The 11829-nt window shown below is 47.0% G+C and overlaps 1 protein-coding gene across 5 annotated transcripts in view; it reads right to left on the bottom strand.

Annotated features, from left to right (window-relative positions):
* EXOC6B (exocyst complex component 6B) overlaps window positions 1-11829 on the bottom strand; it is a 338997-nt gene that overhangs the window by 35563 nt on the left and 291605 nt on the right. The gene's annotated exons all lie outside the window — the stretch shown is intronic.

Below are 11829 nucleotides of genomic sequence, written 5' to 3'. Positions count from 1 at the left end.
TCTCCAAAATTAAAAGGTATTTCTGTAAATAGACCCTAAAAATTAAAGGTATTTTATAAAGACACACCAAAAATTAAAGATATTTTTGTAAAGAGACCTCAAAAATTTTTGTAAAGAGATGCCAAAAATTAAAGGTATTTCTGTAAAGACTCCCAAAATTAAAGGTATTTTTACAAAGAGACTCTCAAAATTACAGGTATTTCTGCAAAGAGATCACAAGAATCAAAGGTATTTTTGTAAAGAGACTCCAAAATTAAAGGTACTTTTTAAAAGAGACCTCCAAAATTAAAGGTATTTTTGTAAAGAGCCCACTAAAACTAAAGGTGTTTTTGTAAAATACCCCAAAAGTCAAAGGTATTTCTGTAGAGACCCCAAAAATCAGGGGTATTTCTGTAAAGAGACCCCCAAAAATTAAATGTATTTTTGTAAAGAGATCTACAAAAATAAAGGTATTTGTACAAAGATGCCCCAAAAATTAAAGGTATTTTTCTAAAAAGATCCCAAAAATCAAAGGTATTTTTGTAAAGAGACCCCCAAAATTAAAGGTATTTCTGTAAAGAAACCCCCAAAATTAAATGTGTTTTTGTAGATGCCCCCAAAATTAAAGGTATTTTTTTAAAGACATCCCTAAAATTAAAAGTATTTTTTAAAGACACCCCAAAATTAAAGGTATTTCTGTAAAGAAACCCCAAACTCAAAGGCACTTTTGTAAAAAGACCCCCAAAATTGCAGGTATTTCTGTAAAGAGATCCCCAAAATTGCAGGTATTTTTGAAAAGGGACTCCAAATTAAAGATACTTTTGAAAGAGACCCCAAAAATTAAAGGTATTTCCCTAAAGAGATTAAAAAAAAAAAGTATTTCTGTAAAGAGACCCCCAAAATCGAAGGTATTTTTGTAAAGAGACCCCTGAAATTAAAGGTATTTCTGTAAAGAGACTCCAAAAATTAAAGATATTTTTGAAAAGGGATTCTGAATTAAAGGTACTTTTGAAAGACACCCCCAAAATTAAAGGTATTTCTCTAAAGAGGTAAAAAAAAAAAAAAGGTATTCTGTAAAGAGGTCCCCAAAATTGAAGGTATTTTTGTAAAGAGACTCCAAAAATTAAAGATATTTCTGTAAAGATACCCTAAAAATTAAAAGCATTTTTGTAAAGAGACACTCAAAATTAAAGGTATTTCTGTAAAGAGACCCCAAAATTGAAAGTATTTCTGCAAAGATACCCTCAAAATTAAAGGTATTTTTGTAAAGAGACCCCAAAAATCAAAGGTATTTCTGTAAAGAGACCCCAAAATTAAAGGTCTTTTTATAAAGAGACCCCAAAAATCCAAGGTATTTTTGTAAAGAGACCCAAAATTAAAGGTATTTTTGTAAAGAGACCCCAAAAATCAAAGGTATTTTTGTAAAGAGACCCCAAAAATCAAAGGTATTTCTGTAAAGAGACCCCAAAATTAAAGGTCTTTTTGTAAAAAGACCCCAAAAATCCAAGGTATTTTTGTAAAGAGACCCCAAAATTGAAGGTATTTTACCCACGTAACGCTGAGAGATTGTTGTGATTTTCCAAATTCTGACCCAAATCCTGTAAAATTTGGGTTCTTTTATAAAGACAGAGCCAGCAAACCCCCCCACCTGGGAGCAAAATCACCCTCTGCATTCCCATCAACTCCTCCTTTTCCCTTCGGAATTCGCCTCTGGAAGGGTGAGCCCGTCCCTGTTTTAAACTCAGCTTTGAGTAAATTGCTGTTTATTAAAAAAAACCACCAAAAACTGGGAATTTTATCAGGATTCAAGTTCCCACCCCTTTCAGTTTAAGGTTCTGTGACTCCCTGACCTCGTTCTCCCTCCATGGCACCAAATCCAAAGGGGGTTTCTCCCTCGTTGGTTCTTCTCCCGGTTTTCCGCTCGTTCCTCCTCTCCCCTCCCAGGGAAGCACCAGAAGATTCCTTCTGCTTTTCCAGGGCCTCTGACCCGAGCTTAAAACCCCTTCCCTGCCTGGTCTCTGTTAGGATTCCCAACTCCCTCCCTGCATCCACGGCCTGGTTCCTGGGAATTCCACGTGCCGGTAAATAATGGGAGTCGGGAATTCGGTTACGGGGGAGGGCGAGATGGGTTTTGCTCTCAAAGAGAAGCCCTTCAAGCCCAAGAAACCTGGGAAGAGGTGGAAAACAAGAGCAGTGTCTTCCACTCCATGCTCTTGGTGGTGCTGTTTTGGGGAATATCCCAGTCTCAGGGTGGAAATTGTGGAATCGCGGAATCTTTACGGTTGGAAAAGACCTCTGAGATCATCGAGTCCAACTGTCAACGCAGCACCACCACTGACCCATGTCCCCAAGGGCCACATCCACATGGAATTTAAATCCCTGCAGGGATGGGGATCCAACCGTCCTGGGCAGCTGTGCCAGGGATGGACAACCCTTTCCAGGAAGGAATTTTCCCTGATATCCAACGTAAACCTCCCCTGGCACAGCTGGAGGCCGTTCCCTCTCCTCCTGTCCCTTGTTACCTGGGAACAGAGCCTGACTCCTCTTACTCCAACCTCCTTCCAGGGAATTTTAGGATCCAGAAGGTCCCCCCTGAGCCTCCTTTTCTCCAGGCTGAGCCCCCCCAGCTCCCTCAGCTGCTCCTGCTGCTCCAGCCCCTTCCCAGCTCCGTTCCCTTCCCTGGACATGCTTCCAGCCCCTTTTCATGAGGGACCCAGAACTCCCCCCAGAATTCCAGGCGTGGAGGAGATTTGCTCCAGCTCATCTCCCAGGAACCTGCCCAAAGATGGATCCATCTGATGGATCCAGCATCAGTATGGAAGAAACCAGGACACTGGGGTCTCTGCCCACAGGGGAGGACGGAAAGGGCACCAGAATCAGGGACCTGCCACCTGGATTTGGGCACCAGAATCAGGCACCTGCCACTGGGATTTGGGCATCAGATTTGGGGATCTGCCACCAGGATTTGGGCACCGAACTCAGGGGGCACCTCCACCTGCCCAAGGATTTCCAAACACGCCGTGATGTTGTTTATGAAAAATAATCTCCCTTTAAGGACCCCTCTGGCCAAGCAGATTCTGCTGTGATTTCATAGCTGGTATTTTTGGCCCTCCAGATGTCTGAAATTGTCCTTTTGGGTTTATTTATCCATCCAATAACGGTACCAGGGACAGCCCAGCCTCGAACCTGAGCTCCAAAAGGCAGCAGCTCGTTATCAAGTGGAGGATTTTTGCAGTCATTCACGGTATTGTTTGACCTGGTTGTTAATAATGAATTAATTAACTGAGGTTGCCCCTCAGCAGGCTGAATCCTTCAGGCTGAGAAGCTTCCAGGAGCCTCCCTGATGGAAGTGCCACCCCCTGACACCATCACACCCTCGTGTCGGGAGCTGACAACAGGTTGAACCCAGGTCATTACCACCACATAAGAGCCCCGTGACCTGTTTCCACTCAAACAGGGGGATCACTCAGGAGGAATTAAATTAATTAATTAAATTAATAACCAGCACGATGCTGGTGGAGCTTCTACTGACACCGGGGAGCTGCAAAGCAGCCTCGTGGTTCAACTTCTCGGCACGGTCCAGATCACCTGCGGCTTAGAACACTGCTGATCCCAGAATCCCAGAATCCCAGAAATGTGCCAAGTTGCAAGGGACTCACAAGGATCATCCAGTCCAACCCCTGGCCCTGCACAGGCCAAAAAAATCAGGGCCTGAATTAACTTTATAGCCACCACATATCAGAGACTGAAGGTCGCTCAGCCTCTCAGGGTGTTCACACACTCCCCCTTTTCCCTCTCCCCGCTCCGAAGCCTCCGGAATATAAATGACTTTCGCGGGAGAAATGGAAACTTGATCATTAAAATTAGATAAGTGAACAAACTCACAGCCGGGGCCGGCTAAGCCCAAAGCCAAGATCAATGTTGTGAGGAGGGAGAAGTGTCATTTAATCGATAGCCATGTGCAACCCATTATTCCACAGCAGCTCCCACACGGAGCTTAAACTCGGCCCAACACCCAGACCTTGCCCAGGACAGGCTTGGCTGCTCCTGGGAATACTTTAAGCCCATCCCATCTGCTAAGCCCTTAAAGCTGGGGTGACATTTGAGGTGACCGCTGAAGGGTGGAAGTGTTTAATTTAGGGCACTTCCCGGCACGATCGGAGCAATAGGAGATCTCAGAGATAAGTTCCACTCCCCCAGCATCCTTCTGGGAGATTTTTATTCCCCCCCCCCAACGTTTTTTTTTGGGGTTTTTTTTTTGCTATCCAGCAGGACAAAGGGGCCTTTCTGGTGTTTTTAGCAAGTCTGTTTATTTAGTGCATATTGTGGCTGATCCGCTGTTGAAATATCATCCATTTCCCTCCCCGGAGAGACACTCAGAGGAGCAGCAAGTAATCAACTTTAAACAAAAAGGCCATCTAAATATACAGAGAGAGGAGAACAATGGCAGCATTAATTATGAACCAGGCAGGAGGGTTTCCAGGGGGAATTCGTAGGCAGGGAATTTGTTCCTGCACAATTTATTTCCCTCTCTGGTGGGGAAGGTGGGGGGAGCTCAGAAGAGCAGCGCCGGGGCTGGAGAGGGAAGATGGGGATGGAGGGATGGGGGAAGAGAGAAGATGAGAGAAGAAGAAACAAACTGGAATCAAGATGGGCCAAAAGCAGTGGGAGAAGCAAAGCTGCACGATTTTGGACTTGGAAAAGGGAATCACGCGCCGGGTCCCGAGTGGTTGTTCCAAGGAATAAATAGCAAAGGCAGGGATGTGTCCCACAAAAGGAGGATTGGCTAAAATATCCTAAGAGGAGCCCAAAATTCTCCCTGTGGGGGATATCACAGAATCATGGAACGGTTTGGATTGGAAGGGACCTGAAAGCTCATCCAGTGCCACCCCCTGCCATGGGCAGGGACACCTCCCACTAGCCCAGGTTGCTCCAACCTGGCCTTGGACTCTTCCAGGGATCCAGAGGCAGCCACAGCTTCTCTGGGACATCTGTTCCACTGTATTAACACCCTTATATCTACTCCAGGCAGGAAAAGGGACATGAAAAGGGAATGAAAAGAACAGGGTGGCAAAAGGTTGTCCCAAATGGCTCGGGCACAGTGATGGACACCATTCCTCTGAGGGATCTCTCCACATCCCTTCCAGTCCTGCTGGCTGTGCTTGGGTTGGTAAAACAGCCATTTCCAGGACCTTCAATACAAGAGGAACCCCAAAAGTGACATAATGCAGCATTATCCTGCTTCCTGCCTCTTGGGAGAGCAGCTCATCCAGCACAAACCAGGCTCCGAGCATCGAACCAGGAAACCTTAAAAGTGGCCTCAAAAGACACCCCAAACCTTATTTTTAACCAAAGATACCAAACCTTATTTTTAACTTTTCTCAAGAAAGCCGAAAACACAACTGAAAAATTCTCTCTTTCCACACAAAACAAGGTCTCCACCAGCTGCTTGACACGACACAGGGCAAAACATGACTATGGAAGGAAATCCCAAGTATTTGGCATGAATAGCAATCCCAAGGCAGGTAGAGATAGAATCGTGGATTTGTTAAGGTTGGAAAAGGTTCTCAAGATTGAGTTCAACTGTTAACTCAGCATGGCCAAGGCCACCACTCACCCATGTCCCCAAGTGCCACATCCACGTGGCTTTGAAATCCCTCCAGGGACGGGGATTCCACCACAGGGATCTCACCCCTCCCCTGCTTCAGCAACGAGCCCCTCCCAGAGCACTCAAAACAACACTGAAAATTCTCGACTTTCAAGATTTTTCTCCCGGCAAAACTTCCCCCTAAAAACCTCGGCACACGTAAGGATTTGAAAATCCGCGTTTTTCACCCGCCGATTTTTAAGGACAAACCACAAATTCCTGGATTCCTTGGCAGCTGATCATCAGAGCCCTCAACTGAAGTTTAGAGGGCTTGGATGGAATCGCTTCGACCCCGCTGCAGCTTTAGAGAATATTTAATGGTATAGGAAAAGCGGTGATTTTTCGGCGTAAAACTTGAATAACTTCATTTTATATAAATGTGTCTTCCCGCCCTCAGCCCTGTGGATGGAACACACTCACGTGATGCTGGAAAACCACAACGGGGTGTGATGCACCAGGGGGATGCAAAATAGTGTTTTTTTTTTAAAAGGATTATTAAACTCTTCCCTTCAGGGCACAAATTCTATTCTATTATTCTATATTATTCTATTAATTTTCCTTACAGAGCTGGAGGCTGAGGGAGAAGGTTCTTCCCCAGCAGGTTTCTTGCACCTCCTGGGAGTGATATCAGGGGGTGCTGGGTCTGCTCTGAGAAAGCCAACTTTGAGGCAACACGATATGGCCCTGAAGCAGCAAATCACAAATTTCCAGCTCCTTCCCCTTCCTGGCTACAAACTGAGGCTGTTTGATGGTGCCCTTTGATTTCAGGGAATCATGGAATCCTTGAACAGTTTGGGATGGAAGGGACCTTAAAGCCCACCCAGTCCCACTGCCCTGCCATGGGCAGGGACACCTTCCACTATCCCAGGTTGCTCCAAGCCCTGTCCAGCCTGGTCTTGGACACTTCCAGGGATTTGGGAGCAGAAGGCACAAAGCACAATCCTGCATCCCACCAGCTGCCCCCGGTGCCAAGGTAGGTCCCCCAAGGTGACATCCCCGAGGTGACACCTCTGAGGTGACACCCCAAGTCTTGCTGGTGCTGTAGCATCCAGGTCAAGATGGATTTTGCTCCAGCATTCCCAGGAGAATCCCAACCTGCAGCTGAGAGCACTCAGGGACCTGACCTGCCTTTCAGGCTCCATGGCAGGTCCCTCCTGGAAACAACACCATTGGGAATATCGAGTTGGCTCCATATCCTGACCAGCAACACGAGCTGGGCCAACACAACCAGACCTTGGAGGGTCTCACCTGCCTGTGCTCAGTTTGATTTTTATTTTCACTTCTCTAAATGTCCCTTTTTCCCCCTTTTTTTTTTGAGGAGAAAGGACTTGGCCGTCGTCAGACCCGTCCCAGCTTCATTCCCGACACAGCCTTTTCAGCTCCGAGCTGAAACTCCAACTTTCAGTCTCTTTTCAACTCCAGATGACCTCACCTGCTTAATTTTTTATTTTTTTTTTTTTTTTTAATTTCCACCCCCCCCCCCTCCCTTTTTTGTCTGCGAGGACTAAATTCCTGTCAACAAAGCTGGAAGGCCAAGCAGAGTTCACGGTAACGCTTCACGTTTCCGAGCAGGTTGCCCAGAACTAAACCCCGACCTCAAACACGAACCTACAGTAGCTTTAAGAACCCCCCAAAAAACATAAATCCCAGCCTAGCAAAGCCCAGTATATCAATGTCTGCAGGGCTGAGCTCCACGAGCCGTGGCCATAACTCAGCCTGGAGCCTGGAGCACCTCAGCTGTCGGATATTTATGTGCTGCTTTAATTGCAAGAACAAAAACAACTTTCCGAGCCCAACATATGTTGGATTTTGAAAGCCTGACAATGGGGGCTCTCGGCGTCATAAATTCCACTTGTCTCCCTTGGCTGAGCCAAAGGAACACGTGGACATGAAGTTCCTCGCTGGCAGGGCTGCAGGAGCTGCGGAGTGACCGCCGGGTTTGGGTGGATTTACAGCAAAAAAATCCAGGGATTGGGTTGGATGCCCAGCCTTGGGTACCACGGGCAAAAAATGAAGAGCTCTTTGTGGTTCATGGAATCATGGAATGGTTTGGGTGGGAAGGGACCTTAAAGATCATCCAGTTCCACCCCCTGCCATGGGCAGGGACACCTTCCACCAGACCAGGTTGCTCCAACCTGGCCTTGGACACTTCCAGGGATCCAGGGGCAGCCACAGCTTCTCTGCCCAACCTGGGACAGGGCCTCCCCACCCTCCCAGCCAGGAATTCCTTCCCAATATCCCATCTAGCCCTGCCCTCTGGCACTGGGAAGCCATTCCCTGTGTCCTGTCCCTCCATCCCTTGTCCCCAGTCCCTTTCCAGCTCTCCTGGAGCCCCTTTAGGCCCTGCCAGGGGCAGGAAGGTCTCTCTGGAGCCCTTGTGACCAGTGAGCAACACAAGGGTTTGAACCCAAGGCCAGTTCAAGCCCAGGGCTACAGCCACATTAGGCTGCAATTTTTCCTTTTTTTTTTTTTTTTTTCCTCCTTCCTTTTTATTCTTTTAATCCCATTTTCCCCTTTTTTGTCTTTCCCTCCCCTTTTTTGGGTCTTTTTTTTCACCACCACATGATCCCGCATTCTTTAATTTTTTCTTTTTTTTTTTTTTCATTTTTCCTTTTTTCCTTTACATCTTGATTTGTCTTCCCCCTCCACCCCTGCCTTTTCCCTCCCTTCTCTATTTCCCCCATTTTTCCTTTTTCCCTTCCCTTGCCTTTTTTCTTTTTTCCGTTCTCCTCCTTTTCCCCCTTTTTTTCTCCTTTTTTTTCCTCCTCCTTTTTCTGTTTTCCCTTTTCCTACTTTTCTCCCTTTTTTTCCCTCTGCCTCCCTTTTTTCTTTTTTCCCCTATTTTTTTATTTTTTAATTTCTTTCTCTTTTTTTTCCTTCTTTTTCCCCTTTTCTCCTTTTCCCTCCCTCTTTCTTCCCCAGGGAAGAGAGATCCAACAGCACAAGGCAACCCCTACAACCATGGGCATTATCCTGGAGCAGCAGCAATTCCCAGGAAGGATCCCTGGGTGATGCCAAACAGCTCCCTGTGGCTTAATGACCTTTGTAGCTCATTAATCCTAATAAGTCTGAGCTGTTCTCCTGCTTCATTTTCCCCTTTGCCACCGGCTTTTCGGGCTTCACTTCACCCCTTTCCCAACCTCTGGTGGGAGCACGAGGCTCTGGGACACCTGTCCATAGTTTTTCCTAGTTTCTCATCCCCAAAATATTGGGATTTTTGGGGAAAAAAGCCCTGAATTCCTCTCCTTAACACAGAGGGTTATTAATATCACAACACACGAGAGGTGAGCGCACGTGAAGCCAAAATTTCTCCACAGTCTAAACAGCTGCAACGCTCCAAAAGTTATAAATCATCCAGAGATGGAATAAAACCAACACGGATCCGTATTTTTTTTTTTTACAAGAAAAAAAAATCACCTGCACTCAATTACACCATCAACTCCATCAAGGAGTTCCACTGACAAGGCAGAGCAGGGACAAACCAAAGGAAACCCTTTCCCGGTCGCTCCGTGTCATCACCATCACCACCACCACCATCATCATCATTATCATCATCATCATCATCATCATCATCATCATCATCTACTTGGCAGCTCCCGCTTGATTCCCGACTTTTCGAGGCGCTAGAAAGTCCTGGAAAAGCGGTAAAGTCTGCGAGGGGAAATGGTAGGAGGTTGAAATGTGGACTCAAAGCTTGGCCACGGCCTGCGGATCCCGGGTGATAAACGCTCCGAGGAATCTCCGCGCCGGGACCTCGGAGCCGTAAACACGCTGTCACCCGGCCCTTCCCAAAATGAAACACATCATAAGAGGGCGGCTTTTCCACCGGCTTTTTCCCGGCAGTTCGTGTCCTCTCTCCCCAAGCCAAGGGGTCTCAACCTTGGTTCGATGTGCTTGAGCTCTTCCAAAGGCAGCGGCGAATAATTAATTGGGGTTTTTCTGGCAAGAGGTTTGTCTGTCTGAGTTACCTTTCCCAGACCTCTCAGAAGTCATCCAGAGGCTCAAATCCTTTGTTTTTCCCCTACAAAATCTCTGGGACGAGCCTTCAAGCAAATCAAACTCCGTGAGCCAGAGTTTGCTTGTTTGTGCTGGAGGGAGATGAGCAGGAAAAAGACCGTTGGGAGCAGGTTCAACCCAAAAAATCCAATTAATGAGAAATTCCCCTGGAAGACAGACTGGGAGAGCTGGGGGGGTTCCCCTGGAGAAGAGAAGGCTCCAGGGAGAGCTGAGAGCCCCTGGCAGGGCCTAAAGAGGCTCCAGGAGAGCTGAAGAGGGACTGGGGACAAGGCCTGGAGGGACAGCACACAGGGAATGGCTTCCCAGTGCCAGAGGGCAGGGCTAGATGGGATATTGGGAAGGAATTTCTGGCTGGGAGGGTGGGGAGGCCCTGGTACAGGTTGGGCAGAGAAGCTGTGGCTGCCCCTGGATCCCTGGAAGTGTCCAAGGCCAGGTTGGAGCAACGTGGTCTAGTGGAAGGTGTCCCTGCCCATGGCAGGGGGTAGGACTGGATAATTTTAAGTCCCTTCCCACCCAAACCATCCCCTGATTGTGTGATAAAAGAATTTCAAAGTGGGGCAATTGGAGATCTGCTTGTTTCCAAGTGGAAACCGAACTGGGGCAGTGGCTGAAGATCTCTGGGTGAAGTTCTGCTCCAGATCTGTCACTCAAGAGCCAAACTGCACAAAACCGTTGCCTTGGCTTGGGTTTTGAACCGATGGATCAGAAATTTGCATTATTATCACCCACAGAAACACCAGAAATCCCATAACCAGCTCCTGCCTTGGGTTTCCACTTCCATCACCAGCAGGAAAGGAAAAAAAAACAAACCAACAAAGCCCTATTTTTATTTTCCAGCCTCTTTCCACCCATCGACATCAAACCCCAAACCAAACCATCGGGCCCAGCACTGTCAGGATTCCTGGGAGCACTTTTCCTTGCAGGAAGGGATGATGACCCCGAGCACAAGCTGCACCCCAGGACACCTGGACCCCCCTCAGACCCCTCAGACATCTGTGAGGCCGAGGTGATGGTGCCGAGGGCGGCGCAGCTTTAATTGACATCCCGCGTTCCTCATCCTTGTGACAACCACACACGGCACAGGAGAGAGCTGGAAAAATCAAATAATAACCCCCCCACAAAAAGAAAAAAAAAATGATAAAATAAAAAAGGCATTTTCCCTCCTGTGCAGCAGCAGAAACCCAGTGTTAGGCCGGGTTTAAATATAGCACCGGAGTAGGAAAACATGAATAATTGCGGTGCTTAAAACGTCTGGCTAATCTTTAGCAGAGCTGCAATCAATCACCAGTGTCAGACTGGGGAAGAGTTTCTCAGTTTCATACACAAAACCTTCCTTCAAATGCAAACTATATCCACTTTCAGTGCCTGGCCCTGCCTTTCCCATCTGATATTAATGGAAGCGCTCTCGGCAGCGGGGCGGAATCGGGGTTGATTTTTTGGAAGGGGAAAAAAAAAACCAGAATAAAATGAAATAAAAGATGCCTTCAGTCGGGAATGACAGTCCTAGGAAAAGAAGAAAAAAAAAAAACAACAAACCTGCTGCTCCCTGAGCAGATGAAGGGGAATTTGGATGGGGTTTGGAGCTTTGTTAAAGAAAACACGGGGAACACGTTCGGCTGATCTTGCTCTTGGAAAGCCCGGGGAGCAGAGGGGAAAAGCCAAGCCTACGGCTCAGCCTAAAAACCCCGGAGCACTTTGTGTCCTCCATCCTTACTGTCTCTCCTCTGGAAGCTCTGTTGTGCCTCAGAGTGGCGAAATATAAATTAAAAAATATTGTCTTGTTGACAAACTGGATTTTTTTTCCTTAATTAATAGATAATATTCACTCATTTGGAGGCCACTGGTGCACCCTGGTCCTGGTCCCTGCTATGCCAAAGCTCTGCCCATCTCTTGGGAGACAATAACACACCTCCAGCTTTCCCAGGGGACCATTTCTCACGTTTTCCCATATTTCCTAGTAGGCAGTTACATTTTATCCTGCAGCATAAGGCCCATGTCCAGCTCATGTGTGTCTCCTTGGATGGAAGTTGGTCCTAACCAAGTCACCCTTTAAACCTTTAAGTTTAATTAATCTGAGCTCTGGCCCAGCATGGCTCCACAGAACCATTTAAGTCGGAAAAAACCCTTAAGATCATCAAGTGCAAACATTAAACCAGCAATTACTGATGGACTGAGCACAAAAACTC

Source organism: Pseudopipra pipra, chromosome 4, assembly GCF_036250125.1.
Source record: "Pseudopipra pipra isolate bDixPip1 chromosome 4, bDixPip1.hap1, whole genome shotgun sequence".
Lineage (NCBI taxonomy): Eukaryota > Metazoa > Chordata > Aves > Passeriformes > Pipridae > Pseudopipra > Pseudopipra pipra.
Note: the sequence above shows the minus strand (reverse complement) of the source record. Positions and strands in the feature narration are given on the sequence as shown.